The sequence below is a fragment of the Somniosus microcephalus genome, chromosome 5, assembly GCF_052327205.1.
Source record: "Somniosus microcephalus isolate GS21.2 chromosome 5, FLI_Smic_1.0, whole genome shotgun sequence".
In the NCBI taxonomy this organism is placed as follows: domain Eukaryota; kingdom Metazoa; phylum Chordata; class Chondrichthyes; order Squaliformes; family Somniosidae; genus Somniosus; species Somniosus microcephalus.
This window is the reverse complement of record NC_140991.1, coordinates 273,629,709-273,654,081: the sequence shown is the minus strand read 5'-3', so window position 1 is coordinate 273,654,081 and position 24,373 is coordinate 273,629,709. Positions and strand designations below refer to the sequence as shown.

The window sequence follows — 24,373 nt, the reverse complement described above, 5'->3', positions numbered from 1 at the left end:
CTGAATTCCTTATTAGTGACTATCTTATATTGATGACCCCTAGTTTTGGACTCCCCCCACAAGTGGAAATACCTTATCTACATTTACCCTATCGAACCCCTTCATCTTTTAAAGACAATTATTAGGTCACCTCACAACCTTCTCTGTTAATTTATCAGTTCTTCTATAAGTGTGACTCATCGGTACTATAAACATAAAATATATTTTGGAATAAATCAGTGTCCCGGTGGCAGCAGTGAGTGCTAGGGCCATATATCAGCTCTGATAAGAGATTTATTTATTGCATTGTAGCGTGTATTATGGACCTGAATTTGCGGTCCCGCGGGGAAATGCCTCCGATCCGCAAATAAAATCCGCACCTACCTTTTGCCTCGGGATTCATGGAGACTCGCGTTCCTGAGCCTCTATGCGTAGAGATCTACGTATCCCAGGGGCGTATGTGGTTCGCAAGTGAGAGAAGGGGGTATCCCCATTCATGCTTATGGGAATTCCCTATGTACGGGTCCCCATAGGCATGAATGGGGATTACATAACAAACACAATTACATATCAAATAAATGTTTTAAAATTACATATTTAAAATTAATTAAAATACAATCTAATTAAACATTTAAAGCAAATTAAATTTTCTGAAAAATAAATGTAAACTTTTTAAAGGGGCTAAAAATTACCTTGTTATTTTACAGGCGTTTAAATAATTGTAAAAGATGTATTTTTATATTCATTTAAACTGTTACACTGGTAAAAGCAAGCCCTACGCCTGCTTTTACCAGGCATAAGAATTTCACGGGCATTCGCTGGGCAGAAATAGCTTAGCTCTCCGCCCGCGAATGCCCTTTTCCCGGGAATGGCCACAATCTGTCGAGGCCCTTACGGGTGTGTATCCACCCGCAGGCACCGGAAAAAACGGGCCAGTGGGGTTTTTGTTTTGTTGAAAAAAGGTCAGCCAGCAGTTAGAAATTTAAATTAATTCTGTGACCGAGCATTACGATACCAACGTAACAGTCTAATGTTTCTAAGCTTAATTCTGGGAAGTGAATAGCTTCAGTTTTGTGAAATGCATGAGCTCCTCGCGACTGGCATCAGGCATAAGGGTGGATGGAAGAGGGAAGGGAGCTCTGAGTAATGGAGAGAAACAGTTTGAGATTTTCCCTTGCCCTGAAGGATGATCCCTAGACTAATAATTTGGCCATGGAAAGGAAGAGATTATGTTGTTCCTGGTGATCAAGCCAGATCTAGTGATAAACGGCCAACCTGGCTGTGTATCCCGTGCACTTTATTTGGGAGTGCGAAGGAGGATGTTGTACTAGGGGGAGCTGCAGGAGTCAACGGTCAAAGGATTTGCAGGGGTCAAGGGTGTTGAAAGCGGAAGCAAGGGAGCTACTGAGTAGCTGAATAGGTTTGTCGTGACAGGTGGCAGGCCAGAGGAAAAGGAGTTGATTGGATGCTGGAGAGGGAACTGGGTGTTTTTTTTCTAGTAGTGGAGGATAATGGAAATGATATGGGGATATACACAACAAGGGAAACAAGGAAGAGGTTGGTGATGGTCTTGTCGGTGGTGGAAAAGTCAAAGGTGAACGAAGGCTTCCGCAATGACGACATGTAAGGGGCGGCTGAGGGGTTGCCGCAAGAGTTGATATACAGGATGAGGCTGACTAAGGACTGGAGCATGGAGAAGTTAGAGGATAAAAGACCGGGGAAATTTGGGTGTAATTTGATATTGCCATGGATGAGGGCATGCTCGTGAGGAAAGTGGTAAGGCGAATTCAGCACTGAGCTTCGGAGAGTGGGAGACAATAAAAACATTGAAAGGCAGGTGGAAGGTGTGGTGAAGAATTGAGGCTCGAGAGATTAGCCATTTAAAAAAAAATCACTAATTAAAATACTATGTCTAAAAAGTTGTGAAAAAAAGACTCGAAAGATAGGGGGAATGAAATGAGAGCTACAGTGGTTTGGGTGGGGAAACTGGCTGAATGTGTAGCCGGGCAAACGGTGCTGATGAAGTGAAAGTCATCATTGGTCAGCCAGGTTGAGGTCGGTCTAGAATGCCAATAGATTCAACCAGATTGTGGTTAGGGATAGGAATGACATTATTTGCAAATTAGCAGACATTTTGCGGGGCAATCTGTAGTGGACCGGTGATGGAAGACACACCAAAGGAGGTTGGCAGGAGGGGTGGGTAACATGGAGAGAAAGGAGTGGGAAGAAGGTAGGAGAAGTTTACTCTCGAGTGGGCAGCGTGTGCACCTGGAGAGAAGAAATGAAGCAGTTGGTGTTGCTACTTGAGCTCAATAAGGTATGTGGCGCAGTGAGTGTGGTGGGGAGTGCCGTCAAGGAGCGACATGAGCCTGCGGTTGTGACAGCAGAGGAGATGAGCACGAATTTAAGATCATCACCAAAAGAACCAAGAGAGCAGTTAGGAGAAACCTTTATACACAGAGGGTTGCTAGGACATGGAATGTCCTCCCAGTAAAAGTGGTGGCAGCAGAATCCATAATTATAGTTTTTGAAAAGGAAGTGGATAAGTAGTTGAAATAGAAATAAATTAAATGGTACATGGAAAGGCCAGGAGAGTGGGACTAAGTGAATAGCTATTTCAGAGACCCAGCACTGGCACAGTGGGCCGAATGGCCTCTTGTATGATGTGAAATTCTAAGGATTGATAAGTGGTACAAGAGGCAATGAGCTGGGGGAAGGGAGGTGATGGAAGTGAAGGCTAGTACTCATAATCATAATCAACTTTATTGTCATTGTTAGTGCACAAGTGCAGTACAACGAAATGTAGGCTTGCGGCTCCCGAGAGTGTACATTTAGATTAAGGAGGATGCAGGTGATAGAAGGGCGCAGAATGGACTGGGAAAACAAGAGGTCGGGGAGCTTGAGTCCAGAGTGAAGGGCCAATAGACACACAAAGTGGAGATGAGAGGCAGCCTTGATTTTTATGCAGAAACCTGTACCTATTATGTAGAGGATACTGGTTTGAAGTCTGCCTAGGTGAGGGAGCTCTTTCAAGCCATGTCTTCAGGGGTCACTTTTTAGTGTGTGTGTGTGGCTTACCTTCGTAATGGGTGGCTTACGCTGGCAAATTCATACCAGCATGGGCTCAGTATTATCGCAGTGTGATGTTGCACATATCAACTGGATGTTAGACAGCCCTTTGAAGTACTGAAGAAGGGCCTGTTTGCTTGGAGATGCCATCATACTACTTCAAGTTTATAAAGCCTCAGTTTTGGATTGTTCTTTTACTATCTTTTTTTCTTCATGCATGAAAGGCAGGCTTCAGAACACTTAATGAATTATCGGCTGTGCTTCTGTACTGCTCACTGCACAAGTTAATGAAGCTTGGAGCATGAAATCGTGTTGCTGTGAGAATTGTTTTTGTGCCAGAATTCATCTTGCCCAGTGTCAGTAGGTGTTTTGTAAAACTCTTTTTGAGGACTCCAAAAATAATAAAGGGGGCAGGGGGGAAAGAAACAAAATTACAATTTCAAGGCTTTATTCAGAGACTGCTGTGAATAACAAAAGGTTACACTGTTTCACAATGCTGATTATCCTTTGTTATATTGCAATTTAAAGAAAAATATATTATTTGAAGGCTATTAAATATTCAAAGTATGTATCTGCAATAAATCTAGTGTTAGGAAGGATGGGATTGGACAGGATCCTTTGTTGACTGTGGTAAACCACTTTTATCGTTCACTATCGTTACACTATAGTATCACTGTTATATCGTGATCACTGTTCACACTGTTGTATCACTATACGAGGTCGCCTCTTGTCACGCTGTTATACCTGGGCTGACCACTGCTGACTCCGCCCATGGCTCCACCTACCTGCCCAGGTATAAAGGTGGTCGACTGGCTGGTATTCCTCCTTGTTGGATCCGATCACCCACGAGGGTGGGCTCTGTTATTTAGCCAATAAAAACCTATAGTTACTTTCTTAACTCGTCGCTTTTCATTGGATGAATTGATAGGTATATCATTGACTCCAACATCCTTTTCCTGGGATTGACTTTCCTCCCTAGACTGCACGCCCCGAGGGTAATTTTCCACCATGTGCTGGCATTGGGTGAGGTGCTCCACCATCAGCATGCACTTAAAAATGTAGCCATGCTTGCCAACTTAAACTTTTAAAAAACCTCCTGACGAAAGGTGGTCGTCATCCTGAAACGTTAATCTCTCTCGACAGATGCTGCCTGACCTGTTGAGAATTTCCAGCATTCTCTGTTTTTATTTCAGATTTCCAACATCTGTAGTTCAGGAAACTTTGTTATATCCGGCACCGAAGGGACCGAGCTGTTGCCGATCTATCAAAACTGCCGGACATACAAAGTTAATGTTGAAGCATACGGAGGTTTTCATCTCCGTATCTGACAACAAACACTGTTGCTTAGCAACAGCTTGTAAACAGTCGGCCCGTACCTTGGAAGCGTCTCTGTAGTTTAGCAACAGCTTCAGAGAGACTTTCCAGAGCCCGACTGTTGAAAACAAAGCCACGAGAAGAAAAAAAACCTGACATAACGGCTCCTGATTTCTGCCGGTAGATCGAGGTTTCCGGACATACAACCTCCAGATAAACCAAAGTTTCCTGTATTTTGCTTTTGTTTTTAAAAAAAAAAAACCCTCACCAATAACCCTTTAAAAAATTCACTTAATAATAGCTCTCATTATGCAACATACTTCTCCGTCATTAAATAAATGTAAAAGCTTGGGCACAACGAGCAAAGACCAAAAGAAATTGGGTTCTTCCTTTCTGATTTCCACTCAGATTCAGTGGTAAAAATCCCTTTAAAGACTTTTCTAGCCACGTGATAAGAACATAGGAATTGGAGCAGGAGTTGGCCATATGGCCCCTCGAGCCTGCTCCGCCATTCAATAAGATTGTGGCTGATCTTCGACCTCAACTCCACTTTCCCGCCCTATCCCCATATCCCTTGATTCCCTTAATGTCCAACAATCTATCGATCTCTGTCTTGAATTACTCAACAATTGAGCATCCATAGCCCTCTGGGGTAGAGAATTCCAAAGATTCACAACCGTCTGAAGAAATTTCTCCTCATCTCAATTCTAAATGGCCGACCCCTTATTCTGAGACTGACCCCTTGTTCTAGACTCTCCGGCCAGGGGAAACAGCCTCTTGGCATCTATCCTGTCAAGCCCTCTGAGAATTTTATACGTTTCAAAGAGATCACATCTCATTCTTCTAAACTCCAGAGAATATAGGCCCATTTTACTCCATCTCTCCTCATAGGACAACCCTATTTGGCCCTTTAATATCCCCTTCTGGTCAGCTTTAATTGTTGTAATATTTTTCTTCTCCCACCCCACCCCTTCCCAACACAAGTTGTTTCAAGCCCATTTATTCTTTCCTGGATATCTGTTGGGTTTCATGGAATGGGCACAATCCTGTTCCTCGGGTGGAAGTAATGGTTACTTGATACTGTACCTTGAATGAAATTGAGAAAGGGTTTTGTAAAAAATTTGAAAGTCACCAGCAGTGAGCTGCATTAATTCTTGATCAGAGTCATCTGACGTGAGCCGGTATCGTGTCATTACAGAAATCAGACAAGACAGTCAGTGATTACTCAAGATATTGGAACCTTAGAGATTCTTAGCTTTGCTGTTGCTCCAATTACTGCTGTCCATACTAAGTCTGATCTATTGGACCCGAACTCTTGCAACCATGGAGGTCTAGTTAGAGGTCGTCTTCACATGGTTTTCAAGGGCCACCATCCAGAATCAAGATTTTAAACTTGTACAAAGTAGTCCGAGGCAACCAGTAACTCCACAAACTAGGCCCTAGGCTCATATTGCATCAAGTTCATAATCCCCAATTGTATCCAAGAAGGCCCAGTATATTGTGAATCACCAAACACATATATTTGTGAGAAATATTTGGAAATTGGATATCCTTGCTGAACTTTCCTATAGGCATTAGATGGTACACACCACCAGAGTAAGGTAGATTATCTAGTGGTTTGGATTCTTGTTCACGCTATATTCATTCTGTATTTTATTGCTAGATCCACAGAGCTTCCAGAATTTAATTTCAGAAGAGAAAAAAAAGTGGCAAACAAGCTGGAATTCAGTTTTTAATTGTTAACTTAAAAATGTCGCTATCCAGTTTGCACTAGTGGAGATGAAGGAACACGTAGCTAGCAGCACTACTCATGAGGGCCATTAATTATCCAAACGATGAGATAGGCTCTGATGTAATAAAACTCACGACGCACTTGGTTTGAGCATAAAGCAAGGCTTTAATCAACTTGTTTCAGAACATGAAGGTCTAGTTGTACTTCACTAGTTCCTTGTCTTACAAAATGTCCCTGGAAAGCTGGGGCCCACGCCCGAGTATTTATACTCCTTGGACGGCGCCACCAGCTGGCTGTTCAGCATTATTTCACGAGTAGTTTCTTGATGAGATTTATAAAAGATTTGGAAGTCCGACGACTTCCTCTTAGTGGATCAGGCGGACCACGAATAGCCGCAGTCTCTTAGATTTTTGTTTATGGCTTGAAGGCACGTCTCCCCAGACCATGTCTTGGTCCCTGAGCCGCTTGATCCGTACCGGTGGATCTACAGGGCCCGTGTTGCTCTGATCGACCCGAGGGAGGCTGGGGAGATCGTGACTCTGGGTGCGGGTCCCCACAGGCGCAGAACTGGCTTCATCCTGTTGGATAGCCGGGGATTGACCGGCGTCCTGGCCTCGGGTGGCCACCCCACGGGGAGCACTCGGCTCCCCGAGTGGATCCGGTGGGGCAGCTGGCAGATCTCTCGATGCCCCAGGTAGGGCGTCATCTTCGGGAGAGCACAGAGTGTCGGCATCATCCCTGTGGGTCCCTCTATCGGTTGGGTCCGTGGAACCGGCCGGACAGGGAGCCAGGTCCCGGAGCGAAACGGTGGACTCCCGGCCATCCGGGTACCATACGTGGGGTTGACGTCTGTGAGTTCTACTTCATCGACGAGAGGATCGGTTTTAGACGATCGGACGAATCTTCGGAGCAGCACGGGGCCAGGAGCTGCCAACCATGACAGTAGAGATGTTCCATGGGTGGAGCGACGCTGGAAGCTGAAGAATTGCTCGTGAGGTGTGACATTGGTAGACGTAGAAAGGAGAGACCTGATAGAATGCAACACGTCAGGGAGCATAGTTTCCCACTGCTGGTCTGGTAGGTTGCGTGACCTCAGCGCAAGATGAACAGCGTTCCAAATGATAGCATTGTATCTCTCAACCTGTCCGTTACCGATGGGATGGTATGGTGTCGTTTTACTTGTGGTGATTCCCCGTTGGGAGAGAGAACTTTTGAGTTCGCTTGACATGAAGGAGGGACCCCGATCAGAGTGGATGAAATTGGCCGTACCGCAAAGGGAAAAGACTTGATCAAGGCATTTGATCACTATGGAAGTAAGCATATTGGGACAGGGGCAAGCAAAGGGAAAGCGTGAATATTCGTCCACCATAGTCAGTAAGTAGGTGTTTTGCGTTGAGGGCAATGGCCCTTTAAAGTCAATGCTGAGTCGCTGCATAGCGTGTATGAGCGAGCCAGCCGATGGACGGAAGAATTGCGGTTTTAATTCCGCACAAATTCTACAGGAGGAGCACGTTCTTTTCACCTCTTCCGTAGAAAATGGGAGATTTTTAGATTGCACAAAGTGCAACATGCGGGTAACGCCAGGATGGCATAAGTCAGTATGAAGATCCGCCAGAGTCGAAGTTGACATAGAAGAGCAGAATGCTCGCGTGAAGGTATCCGGGGCCACATTCCCTTTGCCTGGTCGATAATGTATGGTGTATCCAAAGGCGGCCAATTACATCCTCCAGAGTTGTATTTTGTTATTCTTGATGCGTTTCCAGTTATCCAGCATAAAGGCCACGGAGCGCTGATCGGTTATAAGTGTGAAATGGCGACGAGCGAGAAAATGACTCCATTTACGTATCGCTTCGATGATGGCCGTAGCCTCCTTCTCGACAGGAGGATACTGGAGCTCGCTACCCTGCAAAGTTCTGGACAGAAATGCAACGGGTCGACCACCTTGATTCAAGGTAGCAGAGATCGCCACATCTGATGCATCGCACTCGACCACGAAAGGAAGATTTTCATCAATGGAATGAAGCGTGACTTGTTCCAGTTGTCGCTCGAGGAGGTTGAAAGCTGAAATAGCCGTTGCCTCTAATGGAAATGACTTTGCGTGAAGCAGGGGCTGGATCTTGTCGGAGAAGTGGGGTACCCATTTCACATAATAGGCGAACATGTCGAGTGCCCGACGAAGAGAGCCAAGATTCGTAGGGGGAGGGAGCTCCTGAAGCGGACGAAGTCGCTCCGGATCCGGTTTGATGACACCGTTGCCCACCCAGTAGCCAAGGATGTTGACTGATGGTACTGATTTCACAGATTTGGACTCGTTTAAGGTTAAGTTGCGATGACGGAGACCGTCAAAAAATTTCTGGAGGTTGGCATCATGCTCCTTCTGGTCATGACCAGCAATGGTGATATTATCCAGATATGGAAAAGTGTCCGTTAAGTTCTCCTGTTTGACTAGGCTATTCATTGCCCGTTGAAAGACGGCCACCCCATTGGTGACCCCAAATGGACGGCGACGAAACTGGTAAAGCCGACCATTGGCCTCAAAGGCCGTATACTTCTTGTCAGAGTCCTTTAACGACACTTGATGATATGCGCTCTTTAAATCAAAAGTTGCAAATACCTTGTAGTTGGCAAGGTTATTGACCATGTCATTGATGCGTGGTAATGGGTAGGCATCCAGGTCGGTATACTGGTTAATAGTTTGCGAGTAATCGATGCAAAGATGCTTCTTGTGTTGCTTCAGAGGATTTTTAACAATAACGATTTGAGCCCGCCAGGAAGATGAACATGGCTCAATGATACCGTCAGCTAGAAGGCGAGAGATTTCTGTATCGATAAAGGATAGATCATCTTGGCTGAAACGTCGTGATTTAGTGACTATGGGCTTACATCGGGGGGGAAAGATTGGCAAACAAGGAGGGCTTGTCGAGCGAAGCCGCCAAAAGCGCACAAAACGGTACTTTGGAAATAGTAAGCTCCGACTTTGACCCTCCAAACTCGAAAGTGAGTCTTTTGTGTTGTTTCTGGAAATCCTGTCCCAGGAGCACATCACTGCATAGGTACTTGAGCACCCCGAGCCGGGTGGAGAAATAAGTGCGGCCATTGAGAATAAGGTTGACAAGACAAAAGCCGGAAGAATTGGTGGTCAGTGTCGTCAGAGCAATTTCCCTGTCCGAGGGGTAAATACGCAGTTTTAACTTACTGACAGCCCGCTCACTAATGAAACTGTAGGAGCTGCATGAGCCGATTAGTGCACTCAAAATGTGTCCATTTACCGAAACCTTCGTGGCTGCATGGGACAGACTTTGGGGGAAAACAGCTGTGATGGGAGGAGGGGCAGTTTTACCCTTGACAGCTGTACCCTTAGTAGTGGTTCTTGGGGGAGGAGCAGTTTTATAGATTGCAGCTGTAACCTTAGTAGTGGCTCTTGGGGGAGGAGCAGTTTTATAGATAGTAGCTGCAAAACTAACAGGAGCTCTCGACCGGTATACCTTAGAAAAGTGGCCTTTCTTACTAACAGCGGCTCTTGACTGGCATACCTTAGAAAAGTGACCTTTCTTGCTGCAATGATTGCAGGTCGCGTTATGAGCAGGACACAATTTCCTATAATAGAACGCACCTCCACAGAAGAAACACTTCCTTCCAGATTGCCAAGATGCCGCGAGGGCGGGGTCGTCATCAGTGTAGGTTTCTAGGGTAGGGTTGTCATCAGCCAGGTTGGAGTCGTCATCCGTGAGGGCTTCTGCCCGAGGCCTATCGAAAGAGTCACTAAAAGTGACAGCGGCAGCCCGTGCACGTGGTGAAAGATAGGTGTCTGCATTCCTCTTTGCTAAGTCTAGAGAACATGTCTGGTAGCCTGTAACTTGAGGGTTTTATTCTCCAACAGATGCTGACTTATGAAGGGAGACGCAACCCCATTAATAAAGGAATCACAAATTAACTCCCCCTGGTACTGCTCAGCTGTAACAGCTTTAAGATTACAATCCTTGCTGAGCCTGCGAAGTTTCTGAAGGAATTTGTCAAGTGATTCCCCGGGTTGTTGTCGAGTTGTGGCCAGTAGATGCCGAGCAAAAATTTCATTTGGGGACTTGACATATAGCTGCTGTAGTATTTGGATAGCGGCGTCATAGTCTACACAGTCTTCGATATAATCAAACACATGGGGATACATAATTAGCAAGTATCTCTAATTTATCAGGAACATTTTCACCACACTCCCTGAGGAAGTTGCTGAAAGTACGATACCAGTGTTTCCATACCTTAGCAGCTGTAAGTGAATTCGGGTCCAGGTCAAGACGGGCAGGTCTGAGTAGTTTCTCCATGATAGATCGATTACTTGTCTGAGTTCCCTTCTATGGTTCGAGTCGTAGCTGGCTGTTCCCAAAATCACCCAAAGCGTGGAGTTGATAATCAAGTTGATTAAATTGACGTAATAAAACTCATTACACACTTGGTTTGAGCATAAAGCAAGGCTTTAATCAACTTGTTTCAGAACATGGAGGTCTAGTTGTACTTCACTAGTTCCTTGTCTTACAAAATGTCCCTGGAAAGCTGGGGCCGACGCCTGAGTATTTATACTCCTTGGACGGCGCCACCAGCTGGCCGTCCAGCGTTATTTCACAAGTAGTTTCTTGATGAATGATGAGATTTATAACAGGCTCACAGTCTGTTTTCTTGAAGGACCAAGTTGCGATCAATGAGATGAAAGCATTGTACTAGCTTTATCTGTGTTGCAGTCTTTCAGCGGTTGCACGTCATTCAATATTGGTTCTTCCAACAGTTTTGTCACAGCAACTCCCACGTTTCCCATTTATTGGCACATATTTCATTTATCGGAATGGTGTGAAGTCAGTCCCAGAAGAGACAACTCTGTGTCCTGCATTTCAAATGAGGAGAAAGGGAATCTAAAAATAAAGCTATTGCCAGCAGCAAAAGTAGATCTCTACAGTGATTATTATGGATTAGCGTAGCATTCTTCCAGTTCTATAAACATTAGATGTAAATTTTAGCAAAAGGAAAAGGGCAGAATATATTCTGGTTGTTCAGGCAGATGTAAGTAATGCAGGGATCACAGTATGTCACAGCCTCTGGACAGAGAATAATGCAAGGAGAAATGTTTGATATTATTCATACTGTCATTGAATTGCTTTATAATGCCAGTAAGCACAAGGGATCCTGATCCATGGTCTGTCTGCACTAGGGCTGCCAAACCACCCGGATTGCCCTGGCATCTCCAGAAATTACATAATAACATAAGAAGTAAGAGCAGGAGTCAGCCATTTGGCCCCTCGAGCCTGCTCCACCATTCAGTAAGATCATGGCTTATCTTCTACCTCATCTCCACTTTCCTGCACTATCCCCATATCCCTTGATTCCCTTAATATTCAAAAATCTATCGATCTCTGTCTTGAATATACTCAATAACTGAGCCTCCACAGCCCTCTGGGGTAGAGAATTCCAAAGATTCACCACCCTCTGAGTGAAGAAATTTCTCCTCATCTCAGTCCTAAATGGCCGACCCCTTATTCTGAGACTGTGACCCCTGGTTCGAGAATCCCCAGCCAGGGGAAACATCCTCCCTGCATCTACCCTGTCGAGCCCTGTAAGAATTTTGTATGTTTCAATGAGATCACCCTTCATTAGGCCTAGTCTACTCAATCGCTCCTCATAGGACAATCCCCCCATCCCATGAACCAGTCTGGTGAACCTTTGTTGCATTCCCTCTATGGCAAGTATATCCTTCCTTAGGTAAGGAGACCAAAACTGTATACACTATTTCAGGTCTAGTCACACTAGGGCCCTATATAATTGCAGTAAGACGTCTTTACTCTTATACTCAAATCCTCTTGTAATAAAGGCCAACATACCATTAGCTTTCCTAATTGCTTGCTGTACCTGCATGTTAACTTTCAGTGATTCGTGTACAAGGACACCCAAGTCCCTCTGAACACCAACATTTCCCAGTCTCTCAACATTTAAATATACTCTGCTTTTCTATTTTTCCTACCAAAGTGGATAACTTCACATTTCTCCACATTATATTCCATTCGTCATGTACTTGCCCACTCACTTAGCCTGTCTATATCCTCTTGAAGCCTCCTTGCATCCTCCTCACAACTTACATTCCCACCCATCTTTGTATCATCAGCAAACTTGGATATATTACATTTGGTCCCCTCATCCAAATCATTGATGTAGATTGTGAATAGCTGAGGCCCAAGCACTGATCCTCGCGGTACCCCACTAGTTACAGCCTGCCAACCCGAAAATGACCCGTTTATTCCTACTCTCTGTTTTCTGTCTGTTAACCAATCCTCAATCCATGCTGGTATATGAGCCCTAATTTTGTTTAAGAACCTCTTTTGCGTGGCACCTTATCGAATGCCTTCTGATAATCCAAATACACCACATGCACTGGTTCCCCCTTATCTATTCTGCTAGTTACAACACCAAAAAATTCTAACAGATTTGTCAAAACACGATTTCCCTTTCATAAATCCGTGTTGACTCTGCCCAACCCTATTATTATTTTGTAAGTGCCCTGTTACCATGTCCTTAATAATAGATTCTAGCATTTTCCCAACTACTGATGTCAGGCTAACTGGTCTGTAGTTCCCCATTTTCTCTCTCCCTCCTTTCTTAAATAGTGGGGTTACATTTGCTACCTTCCAATCCGCAGGAACCGTTCTAGAATCTATGGAATTTTAGAAAATGACAACCATTGCATCCACTATCTCTATAGCCACCTCTTTCAAAACCCTAGGATGTAGATCATCAGGTCCAGGAGAGTTATCTGCTTTCAGTCCCATTCATTTCTCTAGTACTATTTTTTTACTAATACTAATTTCTTTCAGTTTCTCCTTCTTGCAAGAGCCTTGGTTCTCCACTATTTCTGGGAAGTTTTTTGTATCGTATTCCATGAAGACAGACACAAAGTATTTGTTTAATTTCTCTGCCATTTTCTTATTCCCCATTATAATTTGTCCTGTCTCAGCGTGTAAGGGACCCACATTTACTTTCGCTAATCTTTTCCTTTTTACATACCTATAGAAGCTTTTACACTCTGTTTTTATGTCTCTCGCTAGTTTACTCTCATTCTATTTTCCCTTTCTTTATCAATTTCTTGGTCTTCCTTTGCTGAATTCTAAAATTCTCCCAATCCACAGGCTTACTACTCTTTTTGGCAACATTATAAGCCTCTTCCTTTGATCTAATACAATCTTTAACTTCTCTTGTTAGCCACGGTTGGACCACTTTTCCTGTGGGGTTTTTGTGCCTTAAAGGAATGTATATTTGTTGTAAATTACATGTTCATTCTTTAAATGCTAGCCATTGCTCGTCTACCGTCATACCTTTTAATCTAGTTTCCCAACCTATCTTAGCCAACTCACTCCTCATACCCACGTAGTTTGCTTTGTTTAGATTTAAGACCCTAGTTTCGGATTTAACTAAATCATTTTCAAACTCAATATACAATTCTATCATATTATGGTCACTCTTCCCTAAAGGCCCCTTTTACTACAAGGTTATTAATTAACCCTTTCTCATTGCACAATACTGGATCTAAAATAGCCTGTTCCCTAGTTGGTTCCTCAACATACTGATCTAGAAAACTATCTTGCATACATTCCATGAATTCGTCCTCCACACTATCACTACAAATATGGTTTGCCCAGTCTATATGTAGATTAAAGTCCCCCATGATTACTGTAATACCCTTGTTACATGCGCCTCTAATTTCCTGATTTATACTCTGCCCTACATTACAACTACTGTTTGGGGACCTATAAACAACTCCCACCAATGTTTTCTGCCCCTTGCTGTTTTTTAGCTTCATCCAAACTGATTCTATTTCTTGATTTTCGGAGCCAAGATCCTTCCTCTCGACTGTCTTTATCACATCCTTTATTATCAGGGCTACACCTGCTCCTTTTCCATTTTGCCTATCTCTTCTAAAAGTTAAGTATCCTGAAATATTTAGTTCCCAACCTTGGCCACTTTGCACGTCTCTGTTATGGCTATTAGACCAAACCTGTTAATTTCTCTCTCTGCTATTAGTTCATCTATTTTGTTGCGAATGCTTCGCGCATTCAGATATTTTAGCTTTGACTTATTTCTATTTTTCCCTGATGTCACCTTAGTCACTGATGCCTTATTACCTTTGTTACTCTCTCCGTCCCTTCCTGACCCGCTCTGCTTATTTTTACCCAAAACTCTGCTCTGCCCCGGAGCCTTGACATTTCTCTCGCTGCTTTTAAATTTATTCTTTCCTGAATCCTCTCGCCCCCCCCCTTCATTAGTTTAAAGCCCTGTCTACTGCCCTAGTTATTCGGTTCGCCAGGACACTGGTCCCAGCCCGGTTTAAGTGGAGCCTGTCCCAACGGAACAGCTCCCTCTTTCCCCAGTACTGGTGCCAGTGCCCCATGAACTAATCCCTTCCTCCCACACCACTCTGAGCCACACATTTAAACCTCTAATCTGTTTGTCCCTATGCCAATTTGCGTGTGGCTCAGGTAACAATCCAGAGATTATTACCTTTTTGAGGTTCTGCTTTTTAATTTGGATCCTAGCTCCTCAAACTCCCTCAGCAGAACCTCATTCCTAGTTCTACCTATGTCTTTGGTTCCAACGTGGACCACGACAACTGGATCCTCCCACCCGAAGTTCTTCTCCAGCTGCGAGGAGATGTCTTTAACTCTAGCACCGGGCAGGCATCACAACCTTCAGAACTCTGTCACAGCTGCAGAGAACAGTATCTATCCCCCTGACTATACCGTCCCCTACCACAACTACATTCCCTTTCACTCCCCCCACTTGAATGGCCTCCTGCACCATGGTGCCATGGTCAGCTTGCTCATTCATTCTGCAGATTTTTCCTTCACCCACACAGGCAGCAAGAACCTCATACCTGTTGGACAAGGGCTGAGGCTCCTCCAGCACTGCACCTGGGGTCCCCTTACCTGCCTGAGTTGCAGTCACACCCTCCTGTCCCTGACAAGCAACCAGACCTGTACCACTACCTAACCTAAGGGGTGTGACTGCCTCCTGGATCCAAGTGTCCAGGTAACTCTCCCCATCCCTGATGCCCTGCAATGTCTGCACCTCAGACTCCAGCTCAAAAACTCTGAGCTGAAGTTCCTCAAGATGCAGGCACTTACTGCAAATGTGGTTTTCCAGGATAACAATGCTCCCCACAAACTCCCACCTGCTGTAGTTGCGGCACACCACCTGCACTGCCATCCCTATATGACCTTGTTTTATTTAATTAAATTTGTAATTAGATAACTTAGTTTACAGTGTCGTTTCTTGACTACAGGAAACCTTCGAATAACCGGAACGCTCTAACCACCGGCAAAATTCAGGAGTCGGTTCAGATAACTTTTATTACTTTTATTACATTTTTTTACTCCATTTGTTGCTGTGCAAAGGTGTAGCTGAAGCTGTTGCTAAGCTACAGAGACGCTTGCAACTTGTGCCGATTGTTTTGAAGCTGTTGCGCAACAGGGTTTGTTGCTTTATACGGAGCTCTGCGCTCCGTATCTTTTACTATAGCGTTCGGTTATCCGGAATTGTTGATGAACCGGCAACACGTCGGTCCCGTCCGTGCCGGATACCAGAAAGTTTCCTGTACTTACATAATCTAGATTGCGTTAAGGGTACTGAAATTAAATATCTACCAATAACAACAAGTAGTGTAGGCAAAAAGCAGCAACTCCTTCCCCCTCTTCTCCAAATTCCCACTCTTTCTAAATTCCCAAATAAAACATTCTGTTCAAGTCCACTCCGCACAGAGTGGGATTAAGCGGAATTAATGATAAATCTCCAGGACATTGCTGCGAGCAACTCGGAAGAAAAAGCAACAGGGCATTAAAAAATTGGTCTATTTATAATTTTCGTTTTTAGATTCATAAAATCATAGAATGATACAGCGCAGAAGGGGGCCATTCGGCCCATCGTGCCTGTGCTGGCTCGTTGAAAGAGCTATTCAATTAGTCTCACTCCACTGCTCTTTCCCCTAAGACTTGAAAAATTTTCTCCTTTTAAGTATTATCCCATTCCTTTTTGAGAGTTGTTACTGAATCTGCTTCCATCACGTTTTCAGGCAGTGCATTCCAGATCATAACAACTCACTGTGTAAAAAACAAATGTTCTCCTCATCTCCCCTCTGGTTCTTTTGCCAGTTACCTTAAATCTGTGTCCTCTGGTTACCAACCTTCCTGCTGCTAGAAACAGTTTCCCCTTATTTATTCTATCAAAATCCTTCATGATTTTGAACACTGCTATCAAATCTCCTCAACCTTCTCAGCTCTAAGGAGGACAATCCCAACTAGTCTCTCCATGTAACTGATGTCCCGCACCATGTAACCATTCTAGTAAATCTCCTCTGCACCCTCTCTAAGGCCTTGACATCCCTCCTAATGTTTGTGCCCAGAATTGGACACAGTACTCCAGCTGGGGCCTAACCAGTGATTTATAAAGGTTTAGCATAATGTACTCTTTGCGTCTGTTTATGAAGCCAAGGATCCCATATGCTTTTTTAAGAGCCTCCTCAGCTTGTCCTGCCACCGTCTAAGATTTGTGTACGTACACCCCCCCCAGGTCTTTCTGTTTTTGGACCCCTTTGAAAGTTGGACCATTCAGTTTATATTGCCTCTCCTCAACCTTCCTACCAAAACACATCACTTCGCACTTCTGTGTTAAATTTCATCTGCCCATTTCACCAGTCTGTCTATGTCCTCCTGAAGTCTGTTACTATCCTCCTCACTGTTTACAACATTTCCGAGTTTCGTGTCATCTGCAAACTTTAAAATTATGTCCTGTATACCCAAGTTCAGGTCATTAATATATATCAAAAAGAGCAGTGGTCCGAATACTGACCCTTGGGGGACACCACTCTATACTTCCCTCCAGTCTGAAAAACAGCCGTTCACCACTGCTCTCTGCTTTCTGTCCCCATGTCAATTTTTTATCAACGCTGCCATTAGTTATAAAAATACTGGAGAATATTTCTTTATTAGTTACAAAAATATTGCAGAGAGTAAAAAAGGCTGTTTAACGTAGTGGGACGGTTGGAGACGGGATGTCATGAGGAAACCTCTAGGAATACATCCAACCAGAGCTGGCAAACCCTATTCTTCACTGACATAAATGTTTGCAAAAAAAAATGTATATAATATTGATAAGTTTTTGTGTTTCTAGTGATCAATGAGTTTGTTCATTTTTGATCTATCATTGCATGTGTTTTAATGTTTTAAGTCTTTCTATGACTTTTCCCTTTTCCAATTGCTTTTTTTCTGGGTTATGCAAGCATGACACTCCTCAACCATCTCACCATAAACCACTAAAAATAACATTTATGACGATGTACATTAAAAAAAAATGCGCAAAGCACAAATTTATCCATTAATTTGACTTCAGCTTTCTCCCCTTCTTGATAGAAGCAGCATGATGGCATTTCCCAGGCCTCTGACTATCCTGGACTCTGGGTACACTTTGCAAACAACCATACTGTGCTCTGGGCTGCAATTCCCCAGGAGCCATGATGGCTTTCTTTAGTAAGGAAACTCTCAGCAGCTGCCACTGGCCATCTTCCCCCAAGCATCTGCCTCCCACCCTGGCAGCCAGGAGTATAAATTCCATGGAGCATCACCTGATGAGACACTTTCTCGTGTTTCTTTTCTTCATCTGCACCATCCCGACCTGCCTGTAATTTCTCTGTGGCCTATTATATCCTCCCATTATCTCTCCGTGAAGTAGTGCAAATGTGAGGCATGAGGAATGTTGCTGGACAGAAAGGTACAACTAGAGTGAGAAAGTGAAACGAAATGAGCAAGTAGAAGCAGAAAGAGACGAGAAGTGAACGAGGCAAAAGCAGTGAAGGAGAGGATGAGGAAAAGCAAGTTCCCAACTTTATTCCAACAGCCCTGTGTTACAGGGAACAGAGACTGGCACTGAAAGATATTTGGAAATAAAAAACTGTTATCAGTAAAAGTGACCATGAAGCTATTGAATTGTTATAAAAACCCAACTGGTTTACTAATATCCTGTAGGGAAGGAAATCTGCCGTCCTTACCCAGTCTGGCCTATTTGTGACTTCAGTCCCATACCAACGTGGTTGACTCTTAACTGCCCTCTGACGTGGCCTAGAAAGCCACTCAGTTGTGCTGCTGAAGGGATATTTACTAGTCTTAGCCCCTTTAGAGCTACCCCGGATCAGGCGTATTTCTCAGACGTTCACTTTCAACTGAAGTTTGAGGTAGCCGAATCCTAAAGACACTTAATTGGGTCTAAAGGTCCGGGCTATCTCTCCCTAAAGGAAAGGAACAACCAGAGACTGTTACCGTCCTCCAGACAGCACTTTTAATAAGTTTAGCTAGACTGTAACGTCCTGGATATTGAGGTTCTGGAAAACTCCCTCAGAATTCTCCAACTCTTCACCAAAGAGTGTACAGAAATTGAGTTCGTGAGTTTTTGATACAGAAGATTTAATGCGAGACAATTCTAAAAATATATAGAGATTTATTAAAGAACCGGCATGCAATTTACAGTTGGTGAAACAGTCAATCGCAACTTTAACCGTTCTAAAAAGGGAAAACATACGATCTTATTATTAACAGAGAATCTTACTTTTAAATCTTAACTTTGCTACAGTATTACAGTTCTTAAAGTTTTCTTATACACGATATCCATCAATATCAAATATACCTATGATCCCCGAGGTACAAAGAGTGGTAGACTACAGAGCCGCCTCTGAAGCCGAGAATCGCTTTACCCGATTAAAGCGAGTCTGATATCCCATTTGAGAGTTCTATATTTATACCCTTTTTCAGTGGTATTTCCTTTAAGGTTTTCTGCTGATGCAAGTTAATTATCTCTATCCATCTTTCTGCCAACCTCTGCAAGTCTTACTGCCACATCAGCCAGAATCTTCTCATCTCCAGGTGTTCAAGAGTCACCATATAAAAATGGTGTGAACGGCAGGTGTTCCTTATTTTATGTCATCTTTACGAGGGCAGATGTTCCTTATCTATGTGCCATCTTTACGAAGTTTAAATTAGAACACCTTATCCAGGGTGAACCATTGTTTTGTTCCCAAAAGGTCAGCTTGTTGGAGCCGGCACCTTCTGTTTCAATAAGGTTCTTTATTCAGGGTCAACAACTGTCTTATCTCAATAGCCAGAATGCTTTCACAGCTATTTCATAGTTAGGTTTCTAAATTTCCAAACACAGTTTGTCATGTTTTAATAAGGCCAGAATACTTTCATAAAATAGTGTATTTTTCTAAATAGGTTATATGGCTTATTCCTTCACACTGCCACTTTCTTGGCAACTAGGGATTGACGATAAATGTCAGCCATGTCAGGCGACGCCCTTATCCCGAAAATGAATATGTTAGCAGAAAGGGTTGAGCAGGGTGGGGTGGGGTGAGGGAGAGAGACCCATCCTTAAGGGGACCAAGGGCCAGAGAGACCTTGGTCATAGGAAAGGGAGGCTGAGAGACATGCTTTTGGGGATGGAGTCAACGGATACAGAGTAAGGATGACATCCTGTGGGGTGGGGTGGGGTAGGGAAGAGAGAGACAGACTTTGTTCAGGGATGGGTGGGATGACCAGATCCTTTTGGGAATGGCTGAGAAAAGGAAGAGACAGATTCCCTGTTGTTGGGGGTGATGAGAACACCTTTAGAAGAAGGCAAGAGACCATTTTGAGACAGTGCGGGAAAGGGAGAGAGACCATGTTGAATGTAGGAATGAGGAGAAAGAGGGAGGGAACCCTTGTTGCAGGTTGGGGGGTAATTTTTGGCTCTGTTGGGAACAGGAGGGCAAAGCCTAAGCCCTCCATTTTGTCTCTGGTCAGCACCTACCTCTGGCCTTAACTTCATCAGTCTCACTGTACCACTTGGGCTGAGTCAGGAATTGTGGAACTTGGCGTACTGTTCAATCCTGAGCGCAGCTTCCCATCCAGCATTTACCCCATTACTGAGATGGGTTTTTTTTCCACCATTGCCACATTTTCTAATCTCTTTCCTTGCACTGCAGAAACCCTTGTCTATACCTTCATGATGGGAAAGCTTGGCTTCAGTAATGCTTTCTTGCCTCCCTGCCTCAACCCTCCACAAGTTTCAACTCATCCATATTGCTGCATCTCATGCTGTCACCTACACTAAATCCCACACTCTCACTTCTCCAGGCGCTGCTGGCTCCATGTGACCTTGCAGTTTGACTTCAAAATTATTGTTCTTGCTTTCAAATCACTCCAGGGGCTCATCCCACACCTATCTTCGTGATTTCCATCTACTGTACTTCCCCACATGCATTCTCTGCTTCTCTAACACTAGACAGCTCCTTGTTTCCCCTACCTTGTCCACTTCATTACTGTTGGCTGCACTCCAACTTTCTACAACTCGCTGCCCACTTCCCTCCATCTTGCCACCTCCCTCCCTCCTTTCAAAAACATTCTCAAAGCCCTTCCATCAACTGCGGCCTGATTCTTCCCCCAACTCTACATTTTTGCCTTTTGGTTGCATAAAGCTGGCTTGTATTCCCTTGAGTGCAGAAGATTAAGGAGTGATCTAATCGAGGTGTTTAAAATGTTAAAAGGGTTCGATAGGGTAGATACAGAGAAACTATTTCCTCTGGTGGGGAATCGAGGACAAGAGGGCACAATCTTAAAATTAGAGCTTGGCCATTCAGGAACAAAATCAGGAAGCACTACTTCACGCAAAGGGCAGTGGGAATCTGAAACTTTTCCACCCCACCCCCCAAAAGACTGGGTCAATTGTAGCTTTCAAGACTTGAGATCGATAGATTTTTGTTAAGTAAGAGTATCAAGGGATAGGGAGCAGAGGTGGGTAAATGGAGTCGAGGTACAAGTCAGCCATGATCTAATTCAATGGTGGATAGGCTTGAGGGGCTGAATGGCCTACTCCTTTTCCTTTTTTTTTTGCATATTAATGGCACAAACCGTTGGTGTCTATGCTGAAACTTTCTTTTGGTAAAATCACATCCAAAACTGAATCAAAACATAACCTGATGATTCACAATGTACTTGACAAAGAATAAAGGATACCCAGAAGTAATTTCAAAACTATAATCTTTGGCCTATAATGACACTCAAAACCTTCAAGTTTTGCTTTTGTGGATTGTGCTGTTGTCTGAATCCTTTTGTTACATTGTCAAAGAAAGGACTTGCATTTATATAACTGCTGTCACAACCTCAGGACGTGAAAGCACTTCACAGCCAATTAATTAATTTTTAATTCTAATCACCATTGTTATGCATACATTGTTACCAAGTGATTACTCATTGTTATTACTCGAGCCATTCTTTCTCAGACCAAAGCTGTGAAACTCCTTGACCTAGAAATTTGACTACGCAGTGCCTGTTTTTTGGGCAATAGCGGTCTCCTAAGCTTCCAATATGGCGGGCAGGAAGTCCATGCTCATTGCGAGCTGAAAGTACGCCTCCCACCATATTGGTGTCGGCAAAAAAAATTGGCGTGCAGCGCCCATGCTTGTTTGAAGTCCCCACTGCAATATTGGGTTGACCTGAACGCAGCGGGCTCTGGGCCTAACAGGCAGTCCTTAAAGTGATTGCTACAGGCCACAATCAACAAGGTAAATGCTTAAAATATGCTTACCTAAATGTGGAGCGCCTACACTGCAGATTCACCAGGATAATACCGGTTAAATTGGAAGGACAGGTTGCATAAACTTGGTTTGTATTCTGTTGAGTATAGAGGATTGAGCGGTGATCTAATTAAGGAGTTTATATAATGATAAAGGGATTCGATAGTGTAGATCCAGAGAAACTATTTTCTCTGTTTTTGGGGAATCCAGAACAAGGGTGCATAAACTTAAAAGTTAGAGCCAGGCCATTTAGGAGTGAAATCAAGAAGCACTTTTTCACACAAAGGGAAGTGGTAATATGGAATTCTCTTCCCCCCCACCCCCCCTCAAAGGCTGGGACAATTAAAGCTTTCAAGACTGAGATCTATAGGTTTTTGTACGGTAAAGCTATGGAGAGATATCGAGCTAAGGCAAGTAAATGGAGTTGATCAGTAGTGATCTAACTAAATGACGGATCAGGCTTGAGCCGTGCAGCTTAGTGTGAACGTTGTTGGTGGACCATGAGCAAATGTAGGTCAACAAGCGCAGGGATGAAGGGTAAATGGGACTTGCTGCGTGTTAGGATACATGCAGCAGAGTTTTGGATGAGCTCAAATTCATTGTGTGTGAAAAATGGGAGGTTGGCCAGGAGAACATTGGAATAATCGAGTCTGGCAAATAACACACAATTGTTTTGTTATGCGTGTTGTAGGACCAACATAGAATGTGTGCTCATTTTTAAAATTCATTTATTTATTGTCCATTCCTAGTTGCCCTTGAGAGGGTGGCAGTGAGCTGCCTTCTTGAACCGCTGCGGTCTGGGGGGTGGAGGAGGAGAACGTGGTGCAGGTGTAAAGTGGGTGGGGGTGGGAGAGCATGATCCAGGCCTAACGGGGGGGGGGAGAACGTGATCTGTCTTCCATCTGGATCGCGTTCTTGCTTTTATCCTCACCCTCCTTTAGACCTGGATCACATTCTTCCGCCCTCCCCACTGTTCTCACCGTGCTCCCCCCTCAACATGTTCCTGACCTCCCCTCCTGTCTATGCTCCTGACCTCCCCATGAGTTCCTGACCTTCTCCCCATCTCTCTCCCCTGCCCAAGCTCCTACCTCTCTGGGTTACTCCTCTTCCTTACCCATCGATCTCCTCTCTTCCTTTCCCCCCTCCGACCTTCTCTGCACGGAGCTGAGGAAAGTGTGGCGGTGCAGGCTGCAGCCACCGCACCGTTTGGTATTGCGCATGTGCGACCGGATCTGTTTTAACGATGTTGGTTGAGGGATAAATATTGGCCAGGACACTGGGGAGAACTCCCCTGCTCTTCACAATAGTACGGTCGGCTCTTTAATGGCCACCTGAGAGAGTAGAGTTGGTTTAACATCTCATCCAAAAGTACCTCCGACAGCACAGCGCTACCTTAGTACTGCACTGAAGTGTCAGCCAGGATTATGTGCTCAAGTCTCTGGAGTGGGGCTTGAACTCTCAACTTTCTGACTCGGAGGCAAGAGTGCTACCCACAGAGCCACAGCTGACACGGATCATGCCTTAGGCTGTGGGCTGCCACCAAGGTCAGACCTGTGGGACATTTTCCTTAACAATTGCTTGTCGCTGGATTTTGTTTTTGTGCCACTCAGGCTAAAATGAGAAGAAAGTTAAGTGCTATAATTGATGTAGAGTGGAATTGTTGATATTAACAGAGGCATACAGGATCTCTATGGCTGCTAAATGCAGGAGCGCCATAATACCATGTGGTTCACCTGAACCAGGAACTGTGATTCTAATAGTGGCTTGAGTAATGAATGTGTTAAAAGGAAATCTCTTCACATGTTGCTGTAGTCTAGCATTGATTCATACAGAACAATTGCCGGCTGTGCTGTCCTGATCTATAACGTTCTTTCATTGCTAATTTAAATATATATTGAATATTCTGATGCCCTTTGTTGCAGGCTCTCACAAACCTGACATGTTGTGGTTGATTGGAGCATAAATTGCAGTGCCTGGAATGGTAATACATTGTGTACGGAACAATTCAAGTGCGGCGGGGGGAGCGGTTAGCGAGTGTGGTTTCAAATTGAAATATTGCAGTGTCTTCGAGCCATCGATCAACTCCTGGACTTGTCGTGTGCTGTGACCTTGTGAAAACTAGTTGTGGGACTGTCTTTTTATTTTCCAGTGATAGCTAGGGGTGCTTTCTCTTCTCTTGAGTTGGGGGTGGCGGCGGGGGGTGGTGCCTGTCACTGTACAAATGAGATTTGATATTTCCAACTAAGCTTAAAGCAAGCCCGAATGGCAGTCGATATACGCTTCCTGGTTACATCTGCATCTCATTCCGAGACTTAGATCAAATGCCATTGACAGCATTGTTATTTTATGACTCCTTGTCTAAATATGCACAGATTTGTTGCTAGGAATATATGTTGTTGAGGCAGTTTGATACTTGTTCAGCTGTAAGGTTAGAATGCGATGCTCTTGAGCTCTGATACAGTGTTAGTACAGCTACACAGAATTTTGAGATCTTAAATCTTCTGTGTGACTCTGCGAGAGATTGAAGGATTAAAAAAAAAAAAGTTTTCAACATAGGATGAGAGTCTCTCAAGATATTTACTTCTTCCATCCCCTCTTTCTGCATCCACATATGTCAGTGCGCCACTTAAAGGCTGTTGGGAGATGCACATGCATGG

General features: G+C 44.1%; 1 protein-coding gene across 6 annotated transcripts in view; it reads left to right on the top strand.

Annotated features, from left to right (window-relative positions):
• Nucleotides 1-24,373, top strand: part of elmo1 (engulfment and cell motility 1 (ced-12 homolog, C. elegans)) — a 351,678-nt gene that overhangs the window by 184,407 nt on the left and 142,898 nt on the right. The gene's annotated exons all lie outside the window — the stretch shown is intronic.